General features: G+C 38.0%; 1 long non-coding RNA gene across 2 annotated transcripts in view; it reads left to right on the top strand.

Annotated features, from left to right (window-relative positions):
- Nucleotides 1-15884, top strand: part of LOC131343238 (uncharacterized) — a 75024-nt gene extending 59140 nt beyond the window's left edge. Inside the window, exons 3-5 of one of the 2 annotated variants that reach the window (XR_009203123.1) lie at nt 1613-2510; nt 2856-3126; nt 15230-15884. This is a non-coding gene — a long non-coding RNA (uncharacterized LOC131343238). The remainder of the gene's footprint in view (nt 1-1612; nt 2511-2855; nt 3127-15229) is intronic. The other variant, XR_009203124.1, reaches the window with a different exon arrangement.
- The last annotated feature ends 542 nt before the right edge of the window (nt 15885-16426 follow it).

Genomic DNA, 16426 nt, shown 5'->3' with positions numbered 1-16426 from the left:
CTGGTGTGTGGGCTGATTGTCATCATAATTCCTGTTAGCTAGGTTATAGCATGGAGAGCGAGGTGTGTGTGTGTGTATGTGTGCGTGTCCGTGTGTGTGTGTGTGTGTGTGTGTATGTGTGCGTGTGGGCATGCATGTTAAGACAAGCATCTACAGAGCAGCTCATAAAGTGCTCACTGTGTGAACACGTAAAACATTTGTCTTTGCTCTTCTGTATACTGAAGCATTGTTTTCTTTATATGTATATTTATATGTATATATTTGTTACATTTGTTTGTTTTACATGAGAAAAATTAGGACGAATAGAATTTAAATAAGTTTGTACACCTTCAACGTTCCTCTCTCTGTCTTGAGAGAGTGGTGTTAGGTGTTGTATAGTAAATATGGCCAATGCAGGGCTCTCAGCCAGCAGAGAAAAGATGAAGAGATGAGGCAGGTTTGGACCAGGGAGGGCATGCAGCATTCTGCTGTCTCTGCTGCTTGTGTCTCTGCTGCTTGTGTCTCTGTTGCTTGTGTCTCTAGTCTGCTTGTGTTTTCTCTGCTATTGCTTGTGTCTCTGCTGCTCTGTAGCTCCGGGCCTTGTCTGGACAGACAGTAATTTCTAGCAAATAACTAAGAACTAGCTAATTGGCAAAATCCCAGCCTAAAGGGAAGAATGATGTGCCAAAGTGAAGTTCAGACGTGTTCTGACTGGTCCTGTGAGGTCATTAGATGGTCTTGTGATTCACCTTGTGCTTCTGTGGGTGGTCCCGCATGGATACCCTAAAGATTTGTACTTCCAGCTCACCCTTGCTTGAGCAGATAATCTCACCTGATACTGCAGATTTGTATCCAAGAACTGCTGCTGTAATCTTAAAGACGTTCCTGTGTTCATCCACACAACGCTTATTCCCATTGTTCTCTTACTAAAAAAATCCTTTTAACACACTTTACATTTCTGACCTGCTCATTAGGGACCAAAATCCTGATAAGTAACTTAACTTAAATATAAATATACACTGGATATTGTGTGTGTGTGTGTGTAATTTTATTCCCTTTATTTCTAATTTCTTTTCTCTCATCCCCAAGTTTCTATACTCAGTGTTATTAGTATTTTTTTTATTAATACCAGGTCTCTCCTGTCAAGCTTTGGTGATACTCTACATTTATACTGTCATGTCAGTAAAGCTTGAAACTGAATTGGAATTGAATTAAATATTGTCATATTGCCCAGTGTTAGCAGGAATAATTGAAAATGTAATGATTTACTCATCCTTTCCTGCGTTATACTATGTGAGCAATCATGTATCCTCTGATGCTGTCTTCAATGTGGTTTCTGAGAAAAAAATACAAAATCTAAAAAATTCCTGATTCTGATCAGTGTTTTAATCTGAAGTTCATGCAGCATCATAATATTTACTCTTTATGCTACATGTTTAGAATGGCTCATGGATGGAAGTGATCTGATACAGAAATGTTTTCACGCTCAGCTTTGATGTCTAAATTTTCCTAAAATGTCAGTCTCTGTTTTCAGTCTCCTATCTTTAATTGTGACCACCAGCAACCTATTTGTGTATTGACATCAGCCCTCATGACCTGCCTCTGCTTCTCTGACTGTTTTTTTTTTTTTTAGGTCATGGATGGATTAAACCTACAGGAGGGAGAGAAGCTCTCATATGTGCTGTGAGACAGGTACACTTCAGATGATGTCACATCACAGGGAATCACGTGCTTCATCTTGTTTTACCTTTCCTCCACCTGCTCATGCTCTGTTTAAGCGAGATTACCCAAAAGTACCCTGTTTTTTTTCCTCCATGACATCGTGTACTCCAAACTTTTTTTTTTGCACTTCTAAGAACCTGGACTGTGAGCCAATGAACTCGAAAGAACACTTTGTTCATTAATAATTAGGAATACTTTTGTATTTCAGAATGGGATTGAAAACAAGGACATGGAGAATTTGCTAGTCCATTGGCTATGTGTTTTGATTGTTTGACTCACTTCAGTCTCACTTTCTCACCATTTTTTGTTCTTATTTGCCTGTTTGTTTGTTTTTCCAAAGCACAAATGTACAAAATAAAAGCGTTACAGTACTTGCCGAGATAGTCACATGCTTTTGTCGTATTTTAAGTTTGGCAGAGGTGGGTTTTCCCCGTATGTGAAAATATTGTTGTTTAGTGACCCAAGTCCTAGCCAACTTTAATTAATTACACTTGTCCGGCTTCCTTATCTGCAGTCTATATAAGTGTGTGTGTGTGTAGGTGGAAGCAAAGCTGGAGCAGGTAGGACAGGTCTGTCCAGCCCATATCCTGTATGAATTACATTGCCATGACCAGGCTGATCTACTCATGTGCTTTTTGGAAAAAAAAAAAATCCAGCAGCATGTGAGTTTAGTTTAGGTAGTGATACCAGCAGGTATGTAAGTGGCACATCTGGTGACTTCCTCCTCCTAATGTTACATAATAGTGATTGTAATAGCTGGTTTGGCATGGCCATTTCTTACTTCCTTCACTTTGGAAATCTTGGAACAGGTGAGTTTCTCTGAAGGCACCACCTCCTTCCTTTTGTCTGTAAACTAGACTTTTTTTCCTCCTCAGCACAATGATTAGGTTATTCTAAATTAAGAAGAACCAGTATGATTGTGGTTGCTTGTAACTATATATATAAACGTTTTGTAGGTTTCATACCTTACCTTTCATACCTTTCATTACTTACCTTTATTCTTAAGAGAAGATGTGTTTCTTAACCTGCATTTTTTTTTACTTCATGAAATCGTGTATCCCTTTATGGAGGAAACAAAGAAGAATTTAATTCATACCGAGACGATACTTAATCCTACAGCTGATACTGTTCCAATTCTTTTGGTTCTTTCTCAGGTTCTCCACTTGGCATCTCCACTTGCTTTAGAGGTTTTTCCTTATCATCTCTAGCTTTAGAGCTGGTTTAGAGATGGTTTTCCCTTCAGATATCAGACCACTTATTCTTTCACAATACACCCAGTGCTTAACCAAACCATGCTGCAAGACTCTCACTACATCTGCAGCCAATGTCTCAATCCCCTCGTAACCAAAGACGGGCACCAGCTACTGTACATGCTTAATAACAAATAAAGCTTCAAATAACACCAGCTGGGACCTATTGTGTTCTGTAAGTGGAAGTTTCTGAAATATAAAAAGCTGTATGGCTCCAAATATCCCAAATATTATTGAACACGTTTAAATAAGGAGCTTAATATTTGAATTAATGGATTATGTCCATAAAATAGATCTGTGCTGAGAGGCTCTGTGGGATTTATTTTAAAATAAAAGTGATTGGTAAAATAATATACAGGCATGAAGTTGGACAAGGTTTTGAGATCTCTGCCAGGGCTGGACAAATTTTTAAATACTTTAGGTAGTTTATCAGGCAAGTGAAAAATTCATGTTTTGTGTATTTAGAAATGTAACAGACCAGTGTAAGCTGTCATTTAATAATACATGACAAGCTTGTTAGCTAGTTAAGTGCATTAATACAGACTAATGCCAAGTAGAAACTGCACATTATCAAACTCTCAGAATAGCTGTACTGCTCACTCTCTACAACCTATCATTTTTAATCATACTTATTTTCATGTAAAATCTAGAATGAATTTCCTGGTTAGATTGTAGGGAAATTATTTATAATTGTACTATCTAGTGTCACCCAGAGGATGAGTTCCCTTTGAGTCTGCTTCCTCTCAAGGTATCTTCCTTATATCATCCCAGGGAGTTTTTCCTCATCACCATCATCTCTAGCTTGCTAATTAGGGTTAAATTGAAAATGAATCATTTTTGCGTCCTTAACTTCTTCATCTCATATGAATTGAATGATCCAGGAGTTGAGACTGCGATTCTTACAGATTAATGTCCTCCAAAAGAGCCTTGTGTATAGGAAAATGACTACTCGCTCTTCATTTTCCTCACTGAACTTTCTCAATTGAACCAGTAGTCAAACCACCATACACAGCAGCATGCCCCATTTACAGTATATGATCTACACAAAATTCCCAAATCTGGCTCTCTCACAAAATGAACCATGAGAGAATTCTTTTAAAAAGGAGTCTGAGCAACTGACTTTGGTGGTTGTTTCTGCACTCTTTGCCACAGAAACAAGTAAAAAGAAAAAGAATAGAGGATAAATTATTGTTTGGCTGAATGCAGGCAGAAAGGATTATGTGTTCTGCAAAGAAAACTGGAAGTGCAGTACAAAGAAACATATTTTTATACTATGATGGTGTACTGTAAGCAAAGAACAACATAAACATATGATAACTTTGCACTTCTCTTTATTTTGCATGTTTCTTCAGTACTTTCATACCTCAGCGTGTTCCTGATTCTGAATAGATAGTCATCAGTACATGCTAATTCATCTGCATAGTAAAAATCATTCCCCTGACAGCTAACCCTGCGTGAGTGTATCTATAGTGCTGGGATTTAGCAGCATGTGCTGTACCTACATTACAGGTTTAATTATTAAAATATACAAGCCAAATCACAACTTTTTCTAAATTCAATAGGAGCTAGCGTTGATATGTTTTTCATCTGGATGTTGCAGGAGACCACAAAAAAGCCCTGTGACCCATGGATCAGGACCTTTTTGATCTTACTTGTCCTCAAGGCAACTAGAAATAAAAACTTAGTCCTGACACTTAATCTGCTAAAAAACCCTTGCACCCAAGCTAGTGATTTGTCCACCCCTTCCCTTATGTATTCAATTGGGTGTGGTTTTTTTTTAATGATGGAACATCTTAGCTGTATTTTCAGACTTTTTTGGCACTGAACAGTGACACATTTTTGCACATTTTGGGCTTAGCTGGGCTTGGTCAGACTTATCCGAACAACATCTGCCGGATGGAAGTGGTGTGGCCTTTCTTTGGAACAATATCGTCATGAACAGTTCACCCATCTTCATCTTCACATTTTCTCTCAAGCCTGTCTTCACTTATCATTGTCCTATAACCTGCCACTGTAACTGTTCCTGAATTTTGGATACGCAATCCATGTGTAGCGAAAGTGTTAAATGGTTAAATACAGGGTTAACACACTATACACTTGATGTGATGAGGCTGCATCCATTTCAGAGTATGTTCAGAGAATGATTGACTGTTTCAGAGTATGTTCAGAGAATGATTGACTGTTTCAGAGTATGTTCAGAGAATGATTGACTGTTTCAGAGTATCTTCAGAGTAAGACTGACTGTTTCAGAGTATGTTCAGAGTATGTTCAGAGTATGATTGACTGTTTCAGAGTATGTTCAGAGAATGATTGACTGTTTCAGAGTATGTTCAGAGTATGTTCAGAGTATGATTGACTGTTTCAGAGTATGTTCAGAGAATGATTGACTGTTTCAGAGTATGTTCAGAGAATGATTGAATGTTTCAGGGTATGTTCAGAGTATGTGCAGAGTATGATTGACTGTTTCAGAGTATGTTCAGAGAATGATTGACTGTTTCAGAGTATGTTCAGAGTATGTTCAGAGTATGTTCAGAGAATGATTGACTGTTTCAGAGTATGTTCAGAGTATGTTCAGAGTATGATTGACTGTTTCAGAGTATGTTCAGAGAATGATTGACTGTTTCAGAGTATGTTCAGAGTATGATTGACTGTTTCAGAGTATGTTCAGAGAATGATTGACTGTTTCAGAGTATGTTCAGAGTATGTTCAGAGAATGATTGACTGTTTCAGAGTATGTTCAGAGAATGATTGAATGTTTCAGGGTATGTTCAGAGTATGTTCAGAGTATGATTGACTGTTTCAGAGTATGTTCAGAGTATGATTGACTGTTTCAGAGTATGTTCAGAGTATGATTGACTGTTTCAGAGTATGTTCAGAGAATGATTGACTGTTTCAGAGTATGTTCAGAGTATGTGCAGAGTATGATTGACTGTTTCAGAGTATGTTCAGAGTATGATTGACTGTTTCAGAGTATGTTCAGAGAATGATTGACTGTTTCAGAGTATGTTCAGAGAATGATTGACTGTTTCAGAGTATGTTCAGAGAATGTCTGACTGTTTCAGAGTATGTTCAGAGTATGTTCAGAGTATGATTGACTGTTTCAGAGTATGTTCAGAGAATGATTGACTGTTTCAGAGTATGTTCAGAGTATGATTGACTGTTTCAGAGTATGTTCAGAGAATGATTGACTGTTTCAGAGTATGTTCAGAGTATGTTCAGAGTATGATTGACTGTTTCAGAGTATGTTCAGAGAATGATTGACTGTTTCAGAGTATGTTCAGAGTATGATTGACTGTTTCAGAGTATGTTCAGAGAATGATTGACTGTTTCAGAGTATGTTCAGAGTATGTTCAGAGTATGATTGACTGTTTCAGAGTATGTTCAGAGAATGATTGACTGTTTCAGAGTATGTTCAGAGAATGATTGAATGTTTCAGGGTATGTTCAGAGTATGTTCAGAGTATGATTGACTGTTTCAGAGTATGTTCAGAGAATGATTGACTGTTTCAGAGTATGTTCAGAGAATGATTGACTGTTTCAGAGTATGTTCAGAGAATGATTGACTGTTTCAGAGTATGTTCAGAGAATGATTGACTGTTTCAGAGTATGTTCAGAGAATGATTGACTGTTTCAGAGTATGTTCAGAGAATGATTGACTGTTTCAGAGTATGTTCAGAGAATGATTGACTGTTTCAGAGTATGTTCAGAGAATGATTGACTGTTTCAGAGTATGTTCAGAGAATGATTGACTGTTTCAGAGTATGTTCAGAGAATGATTGACTGTTTCAGAGTATGTTCAGAGAATGATTGACTGTTTCAGAGTATGTTCAGAGTATGTTCAGAGTATGATTGACTGTTTCAGAGTATGTTCAGAGTATGATTGACTGTTTCAGAGTATGTTCAGAGAATGATTGAATGTTTCAGAGTATGTTCAGAGAATGATTGACTGTTTCAGAGTATGTTCAGAGTATGTTCAGAGTATGATTGACTGTTTCAGAGTATGTTCAGAGTATGATTGACTGTTTCAGAGTATGTTCAGAGAATGATTGAATGTTTCAGGGTATGTTCAGAGTATGTTCAGAGAATGATTGACTGTTTCAGAGTATGTTCAGAGAATGATTGACTGTTTCAGAGTATGTTCAGAGTATGATTGACTGTTTCAGAGTATGTTCAGAGAATGATTGAATGTTTCAGGGTATGTTCAGAGAATGATTGACTGTTTCAGAGTATGTTCAGAGTATGTTCAGAGTATGATTGACTGTTTCAGAGTATGTTCAGAGAATGATTGACTGTTTCAGAGTATGTTCAGAGAATGATTGACTGTTTCAGAGTATGTTCAGAGAATGATTGAATGTTTCAGGGTATGTTCAGAGAATGATTGACTGTTTCAGAGTATGTTCAGAGAATGATTGACTGTTTCAGAGTATGTTCAGAGAATGATTGACTGTTTCAGAGTATGTTCAGAGAATGATTGAATGTTTCAGGGTATGTTCAGAGTATGTTCAGAGAATGATTGACTGTTTCAGAGTATGTTCAGAGAATGATTGACTGTTTCAGAGTATGTTCAGAGTATGTTCAGAGTATGATTGACTGTTTCAGAGTATGTTCAGAGAATGATTGACTGTTTCAGAGTATGTTCAGAGTATGTTCAGAGTATGATTGACTGTTTCAGAGTATGTTCAGAGAATGATTGACTGTTTCAGAGTATGTTCAGAGAATGATTGAATGTTTCAGGGTATGTTCAGAGAATGATTGACTGTTTCAGAGTATGTTCAGAGAATGATTGACTGTTTCAGAGTATGTTCAGAGAATGATTGACTGTTTCAGAGTATGTTCAGAGAATGATTGAATGTTTCAGGGTATGTTCAGAGTATGTGCAGAGTATGATTGACTGTTTCAGAGTATGTTCAGAGTATGTTCAGAGTATGATTGACTGTTTCAGAGTATGTTCAGAGTATGATTGACTGTTTCAGAGTATGTTCAGAGAATGATTGACTGCTTCAGAGTATGTTCAGAGTATGATTGACTGTTTCAGAGTATGTTCAGAAAAATAAAAACAATTCAAGTTTAGCTTTTAGAATTTGAATCGCTAAGCTTAACATTGTTACCATGGAAACCATTACTGCAAACAAATCAAGAGCATTTTTATCACCTACCACTACATCCTAGGTAAATTAGGGTGAATCTCAGTATACCTTCCAACTGTACTCTATTTATTGTTAATCTGTTTCTTTTTTTACTTCTTAATTAAAATTCCTTCATAGTTTAATATTTACGTGCCCTTGTTGCCTTACCTTACCTTAATGATTTGGAGGCAGATATCTCATATGAATTCAGTGATCCAGGAGTTGAGACTGCGATTAATGCCCTCCAAAAGAGCCTTAGGAGCGTATAGGAAAATGACTACTCGCTCTTTATGTTAAGTTTCACTAAACTTTCTGGATTGAAATTAGCAGTTGGCAAAAATTGATCTAAATCAGGCTCTAAACTCGCCACTGGAGCCACTCTTAAAATGGCAACAGCCTGAGTGAGGTTTGATAATGCTACACAATTCACACAGCATTCATTCACACACATTGCAACAGAGTTTTCTATGTTTATATGTCATTTTTACAGGCTCAAAAGTAATTGAAGACCTGTGGCCTGTTTCCTCATTATTTTATGACAAATTAAGGTTTGGAGTTTGTTCCCAAAGATTATATCCAAAAGGGGAAGGGCTGACAACAGGATGCTAAAACACTAAAACCACTGCTCAACTACATCAAGGCAGGAATTACTTCAGATCACTGGATCTTGATGACAATGTCACAGAAATACTCAAGTTCCAGTGCTGGCTTTTTCAGAGCTCAGGACCTCATCAATATCAGACCACAACAAAGATGTCACTCTGATACAAGACATTCTTTCAAAACAAGCATTTGCACTCTAATGACTTGTTTGTGCAGAAGACGAATGGATTATGCTGTCACATTCTAGATTTGAGGTGCTTAAGCGAGGTCCTAAAAACCATTCTTTAAGATTGTCAGTTGTAGGTCATGCGACACAAGCACAGGACTTGGTCTTGTTAATGGAACTGTGCAGCATTTTTTCATTGTCTCACCTCCTTCGTCCCAGAACAAGGATATTAAGGTTTGCTTTACAAAGACAAGCATCACATTTTACACTTCTTCCTCTTCTCTGAGATGTATGCAGAGGCATCAGGAGGATGTCATGATCTAACCGCTAACTATTACAGTATGTGCTGTATGCCCACTGAGGATCAGTCCATACAATCAAAATTATTTCTATGTGATGATCTCGCTGAAGCAGGCACCAATTCTAGTAGGATAACCACTGTAAGTCAAAAATGACTCATAAGCCAGTCCCAATGATGAGTCAAAAAGCCTTCCAGTCCCTCTCACAGTCTGTAGCAATGTCCAACTCTTCCCTTGTCAGTGGTTATGCAACAGCATTGAAATGCTTTTATTTATGCACTTTTAAGCCCACTTTTGCTTCCACACACTTATTTACAAGGAATTCCACCTGCATCACAATTAACTGGTTGGACTATCCAAATGTTGCATAAACACGACATGCTTCAGTCATGAAAGTTGAAATGATGGCAGCTAAAGCTCTTAAATTATGCACTTGACTAAATTTGTGCATGGACATGGTTATGCATATAATGTAGTCTATCCATAATGGTGTGCACATTTTTATGCTTCGTTGACTTTTAGAGGAAGTGTGTGTGTGTGTGTATTGCAGTACTTGACAAGTTTTACAATAAACACTAGCCTTTACTTCTACTAATAGAGTGGCAGTAAAAATGTAGTTCACAGGTTTTGTAAGACTATAGAGACTATATAATTGATATAATTAATAACATTTATAAGTGATCTTGACAAAACACATGCAGTACTAAAGGTTATTTTAAAATCCTATCATCTGCGAGAAACATTAGACACATTCAATGTTAAAGAAATTGTAATTGTGTATTGTGACATTTATATTGATATAATATAATATTGCTCAGTTTGTGTGTACATGTGTGTATTAGGTTTGTATTGTATTGTATCCCATGTGTTTCCACACAGCTCAATCATGAATTTACTGCAAATTTGAAAAAATCCTTACATGGAAAAGCCAAAAACACATAAATACATACACACAGGAAAACATAATCATATGTTGAGAAGGAAAAGTTGATCAATCGATAAAGTTGTTGAAAAAATGTTGAAAACATGTTTGTTCAAATGATGACAGAGTAAAGCACAGTAGAAATACAAAGAAATAAACATTTTCTTGACTTAATTGACAAATGCAGCATGAAGCTGTAAGTGCCTACTAAAGATGAATTAATGACTGAATAAATATCTTTTGTCAGATTTTTCCATGACACTGTTTTTCTTTCTGTTCACAGCCATGAACTATTGTATTATAGCATTGTAATCTCTAACATTTTTTTTTATCATCAAGATATTCACATAGAAAAAGATTAATTTGCATTTTCTTTTCAGACTTTTCAGAAATTAGTTTTAAATGTTTGAATGGAATCCATATGCGTGTGTGTGTGTGTGTGTGTGTGTGTGTGTGTGTGTGTGTGTGTGTGTGTGTGTGTGTGTGCGCATGCTGGGGAGAGATGGATGGCACAAAACTTATGGAACCCCTCTGTGGTTATTTCCTATTCAAGTGTCGTTCACCGCTGCCCCTGTGAGTGACTCAGTGAAGCTCGGCTGTGGTTGGAGGATGGAGGAATGAGTGCAGTGGGGGAAGCAGCTGGCAGAGAAAATGAGAGACACAGACAGAGAGCACAATCTTTCCTGCTCCTTTCTTTTCAGATGCAATAAACTCAGACCAAACTTATAAACTTAGCCCAAACAACAAGTTTGTGTTTTATATTCCAACTTTGTCAGCTACTTTGAAATATTTTCAAAAGACTGAAAGATATTCACAAATTAAAGGTTTTAATCTGAGGTTTTTCAGACGCACGCTGGCATGGCTCAGTGTTTTCAGAGGTTGTGTTTCGTGACATTTTTATGGTTATTCTTCTGTTCGACAACATTAGCATGACCACAGTGTTGTTGTTTGCTTGCTAGTCTTTGCCTTTTTCTTTTATTTCCTGTTGCCTCTCTCTCTCTCTCTCTCTCTCTCTCTCTCTTTGTCTTGCACGCATCTCTGGGGGGGGAAATGACCTCTGCAGCTTTCAATTCACTGCACTTCTATGCCACTCAATGGAGCGGCCGAACAAAAGGTGACATAATTTTCTCAGGGTTTGATTGGCCCCCACCGTGTTCTGGAATGACATCATACCCGCCTTCACACCAATACGTAGTTGGATGCTGTGTCGTCGGGGTAACGGTAGGCAGAACTTGGCATTGGCCCATCTGGCTATTGATAGTGAATGTGGGCAGCGCTAGGCTGTTTGTGGTAAACAGTCCTGGGAAACGATGGGGAGGGTGAGCGGGGAGTATGTGTTGTATGTGTGTGTGTGTGTTGTGGGGTCTCCATATCCCCCACTCCTTCATGCTACTTTCCATAAGCCAGCTTCTCATGTTTGCATGGATGCAAGGCTCACATGATTTTAAAGTGCTGCTCTTGGTATTGTTTTCTTGGGTGCACACGCTAAAGCCATGAACACATCAATTTAAAAACACTAAGAAATCCTGTATGCTTTTCTTTTTTTCCAACTGGGGGGTGGGGGGGGGTCTTTTGGAGTATAACGAGTGATTAAAAGGCTTGGGTGTGTTTGGAATGGCCTGCCGTGATTCATTTTTCCTGAATTAATTAGAGGAGGTTGCGCTAAAGGGGATTTTCTATCCTCCTCCTCCTCCTTTTCTTTTCTTTTGTGTTTCCTCATGACTCTGTCCAATCGCATGACGGGCATTAGCGGCTCTAAGTCACATCAGCAAATCCTCTCAGCTACCTTAGTTGAGATTCTTGTCAGATTTTCTTTGTGTGTCATTTTTTTCTTGTTTGTTTTGCCTTCTTCGTTTGAGAGGAAAGCTGTGGATGTAGAAAGAAAATAGAACATTATTAGCTGGTAGATGAAAATGTACCATTTTAATGCTTACGTTTAGTGGTTAATCACTTTAATTCTTGTTGTGTAAGGCAATCTCTATTTTACGCCATTTCATGCTGTGCCTGTGCCAGGTGACGTCAATGCTTAAATGTTGGGCTTTCCTACTTGGAGCCGTTCAGAAGCTGTGCTCTTTTTTGGCAGCTCGGGTATGTTGGGTTTCCAACTACTGACCTCTGACCCCAACCAATGAAATGTACTTTTTTTCCACATGGTATCACACACAGACAAATGGTCATTTCCCGAGCCACTAATGAGAATTTTGAGCCCAAAGCTGGTTTGGGGCCTCCGGCCAAATTTGCTGGGCCTGAAAAGGGTGCACACAGTGTGCTTTTAAGTGCGGTTCAAACCATTTCCTCAAGTGATCCTGCCTTGTAGAGAAGAAAACAAAATACGCCACAATTATTCTGGGACTGGAATAGCTCCAGATCTCCAAATGCTGGAGAAAAGACTTCTTCAAGGCTCCCTGAGATCTTCAGCCAAGAAGCAACTCAAGGACAGAGCACACTGAGCCTGTGGAAGACATCTCCACATTAGTAAGCTTCCAAGCATCCATATGATACCTGAAACAAGGTGAATTAACAGATGATTTAGTCCAGATCTTGTGGTGCTTTCAAAGCAGATGGTTTTGTCACAGCTTGTTCTCATATTAATTGGGCTGTTGATTTATTTGACTCATTGGACTGTATTAAAAGGCCTTCATTGTGCTTCCTCACTGATGTATTAGTGTTTTATTTCCTGTGAGCAGGTAAAACACCAGATCCAGTGTGCTCCTGGGCCGTGATTGGCTGACGGCGCTGGATGAGGCAGATTGATTGGCTCTGGAGCATGGCTGCTTAAGAGAAAGCCATGCCAGTTTGGCTAAGGAGTACATGTATCCGTTTACAGCTGGCAGTGGGGGCAAGGATACGCAGGGAGCATGACGTACCCTGCTACCAAGCTGAAATGGAGGAAAATCAGTCTCGGTTTCTCTGTTTATCTCTTTTTCTCTCTCTTTTCTTTTTGAAGGCCTGGGAACACTTTCCAAAGCACCACTCTAATCTGTTTTGACCTTTTCAAAGAGTTTTCTGCTCGTTTTGAAATGCTGATTAATACCTTTTATTTTTAACCTGTGGAGTAAGTTAATCTCTTTTAATACAACAGAGAAGTGGTTCATTGTTGTTCACCAGTTCTGACGTTCAGTGGGATGGCCACATCATAATCATGGATTTCCTTTAGCTGCTATTATTTCACTACTTTTTAAAGGCACCAGGTGCAACAACTGAGCTCCAACTGTCTGGAAATGAAACTTTCCACTGGTACGAGGTGTCAAATTAAAAGATCACTTCAAAATCATATTGTTACGATATGAAAAAGCCTGGTTATATCTTTCTTCTTCTCTTTTTACTCTTTGCAATGAGAGGGAAAGGAGGGTGAGTGTTGGTATGGTGTGTGTGTGTGTGTGTGTGTGAGTGTGCATGGTTGAAGAGGTCTATTAGTGTAGAAGGCCAAGGGCTAGACTGACATCCATGGGAATCTGGAAATCTATTCAGCAGTAATTATCACCAGCAATACAGAGTGTGGCAATGAGGGAGGAGGAGGGTCAAGTGTGGGAAGGGGGGACAGGGTCAGCCATGACAGGGGATGCAGTAGCACAGGAGCCAAGAAAAGGAAGACTGTGTGTTTGTGTGTGTGTGTGTGTATTTGCGTGCAGGCATAAATGTGCTTCTGCATATGACGAAGAACGATGGGAAAACACTGAAACCATTTCAGGATTGTGTTTAGTTTAGATGCATTTTGGGATTTCGCTCTACTTTTCTCCTGCTTTTGTAAGCTTCTCTGTCAAGTGCTAATTCGCCTTGGCTAGCAAATGCTAAAAAAAAATCAAAGACCACATTTCATACTCAGGAGCTTGACATCTTGTATTATTTGATAGGTTTGGCAGGCAGTTTAACTGCTGCTGTTATTAAATAGGCAACTCTGTGTTATAGCATTTAAATGGAGGACATTAGCCAGCAATCACACTTTTCCTGACCTAAACAGAACAGCAGTCCTTCGTGTTGTCTGTAGGAGGCAAACAAAAAGAATCCCTTTGTTATTGTTTATCTTTATACTAAGAATGAAACATTCATATCCATCAAAATCTCCAGATTATACAAACACAAATTAATTGCTGTACTGTATGGCATGGTAAACTTGGTGGTTTACTTAGGAAAACATTGTAACTAGAAAGAAAGAAGAAAAAGCTGCTTGGAGCTTCCCTCCATGTCCACTTCCACACTCCAGACAATTACGACCTATGACTGTTTTTCCCCCATCACTCTCTGGGCTTTCCTGCTCCCAGTCCCCATGTAAAGCAGAAAGACCTCCACCAGCTCAGGTCACAGTGTTCAGTGCTCTGACCTTTTTGCTTAAGACTGAGAACAGACAAACTGAAAGAGTCACAGAATTTCACTTGTTGGTTAAGATGTCAGCAGAACACAAATAGCTATGGTTGTGATGTCAAAGGTCTTGGTATCACCTAGGCTCAGGAATACTCAGACCCAGAACAGTCTCAGTGTCTTAAGATGGGAAGAACAAGATTAGATAGAGTGGTAGATTCATCTGAAGGTCATTTTCTTGTCTGGTATACAGCTAGAATGTATTTTATAGGTATATTTTCAACCTAGAAACAAATAAGGAAAGGTTGCTTGGCCATTCATTATAATATCTGCTTTTATTATTTTTCAATTCACTTTATTTGTGTAGTGCTTTTAACAAAGTCTCAAAGCAGCTTTGCAGGAGTATAGAAACATAGAGATAAAATGATAATGTATAAAGTTTATCTATAACATTTATCCTTAATATCAAGCCGGAGGCAACGGTGGCAAGGAAAAACTCCCTGACATTATATGAGGACATGAGGAAGAAACCTTGAGAGGAACCAGGCTCAGAAGGGAACCCATCCTCATCTGGGTGACACTGGACAATAAATTATGTGAATGTGAATAATGTCCTTTCTTTATGTGTTATTTTGTCTATAGACATAAACTATGGCCCTGGCAGTTTTGTAATAATGAAATCATCTTTATTTCCTCTCTGTTTTAGTTGGTCTTGTTATTGCCTCTTATGTCATGGTCTTGAATACACCACTGGGTCCTGGATCAATCATTTTATTTATGTTAAAGTCATTAAACACTATCTACATATAGTACATACTGTATTTATAATATTTATACATTTTCTCTACTGGATATGCTACACAGGGTCACAGGGATCCTGGAGCCTATACCAGAGGACAATAACACACACACACAATGTGAAAAAATTAGAGATGCCAATCAGTCTACAACACATGTTTTTGGAATGGGGATAAAACCAAAATACCAGGAGGAAACCCCCGAAATACGTACCTGGAGGAAACCAGAAGAAAACTCCCAAAACATGGGGAGAAAATGCGAACACACCACACACTGGGCAGAGCCAGAAATCCAACCCCCAACCCTGGAGGACTGAGGAAAAAGTACTAAGCACTCAGCCACCATAGAAAAGTGTAAAAAGAAAAAAAAGAAAGAAAAGTAAAACGTTTCTTGTGTAATTTGTGTATTTGAACAAATAAAAATGGCTTCTCAAAATAAAGGGACTATTCATTCATGAAATCATTCATTCATATGCATTTTCAGACATTCAGTCAGACAACTATGAAATCCATTCTACTGAGAGACATTCATACAAAATGTGTTTTTTTCTTAAAAAACTCTGTATGAGTAACTTCAAGCCAGCAGCAAAACCAGTTGAGTGAAAACGCAAAGGACCTTAAAGCAAAAATGATAAAACATAATTAGTTGCATGCACTAGGCAACAGAACAAACCAAGAAACTCGAAATTCTCTAATGGCAAATGTCCTGTTGCCGCTTACTGCTGTGTCTAGTGCACAACGTGAATGAGAAAGTATGACTTTAATAAAAAAAAAAAAAAGCAATGAGCTGTGTTAGACTTAGAACACTTTATTAATAGTTAATAAACTTGTGTTAGCGTTAATTATAAAACAATATTTTAAATTGTTAGAGTATTCTGAAAGGATCCTCCTAAAACATACCTAAAAAGTCTTTATGTTCTCAAAATGAAAAAAAAAAAAAAAAAAATATATATATATATATATATATATATATATATATAGTGAATATAGTTACTGAATATTCTGAATACACAATACTGTTACTTCAGTTCCTTTACAGCTTACACTGTGTTTATTAAAAAACAGCTGAACATTTCTAACCCTTTTTATTTTCTAAAAATTTTAGACTACTTTATTCTTCATTTGAAGGTTCCCCAAGTTCAGGATTAATTTATTTCCTAAAGTGAAGCCATTGATCGTTTTCTGATTTGTTTAATAGCTCTTTCATAACATTTCTTTATAATGTTCTCAGGCTGCCTGTGGAAGCAGAGCCTCCCGGGCAGAT

The sequence above is a fragment of the Hemibagrus wyckioides genome, linkage group LG02 (genome assembly GCF_019097595.1).
Source record: "Hemibagrus wyckioides isolate EC202008001 linkage group LG02, SWU_Hwy_1.0, whole genome shotgun sequence".
Lineage (NCBI taxonomy): Eukaryota > Metazoa > Chordata > Actinopteri > Siluriformes > Bagridae > Hemibagrus > Hemibagrus wyckioides.
This window is presented reverse-complemented; position numbering and strand designations above follow the sequence as displayed.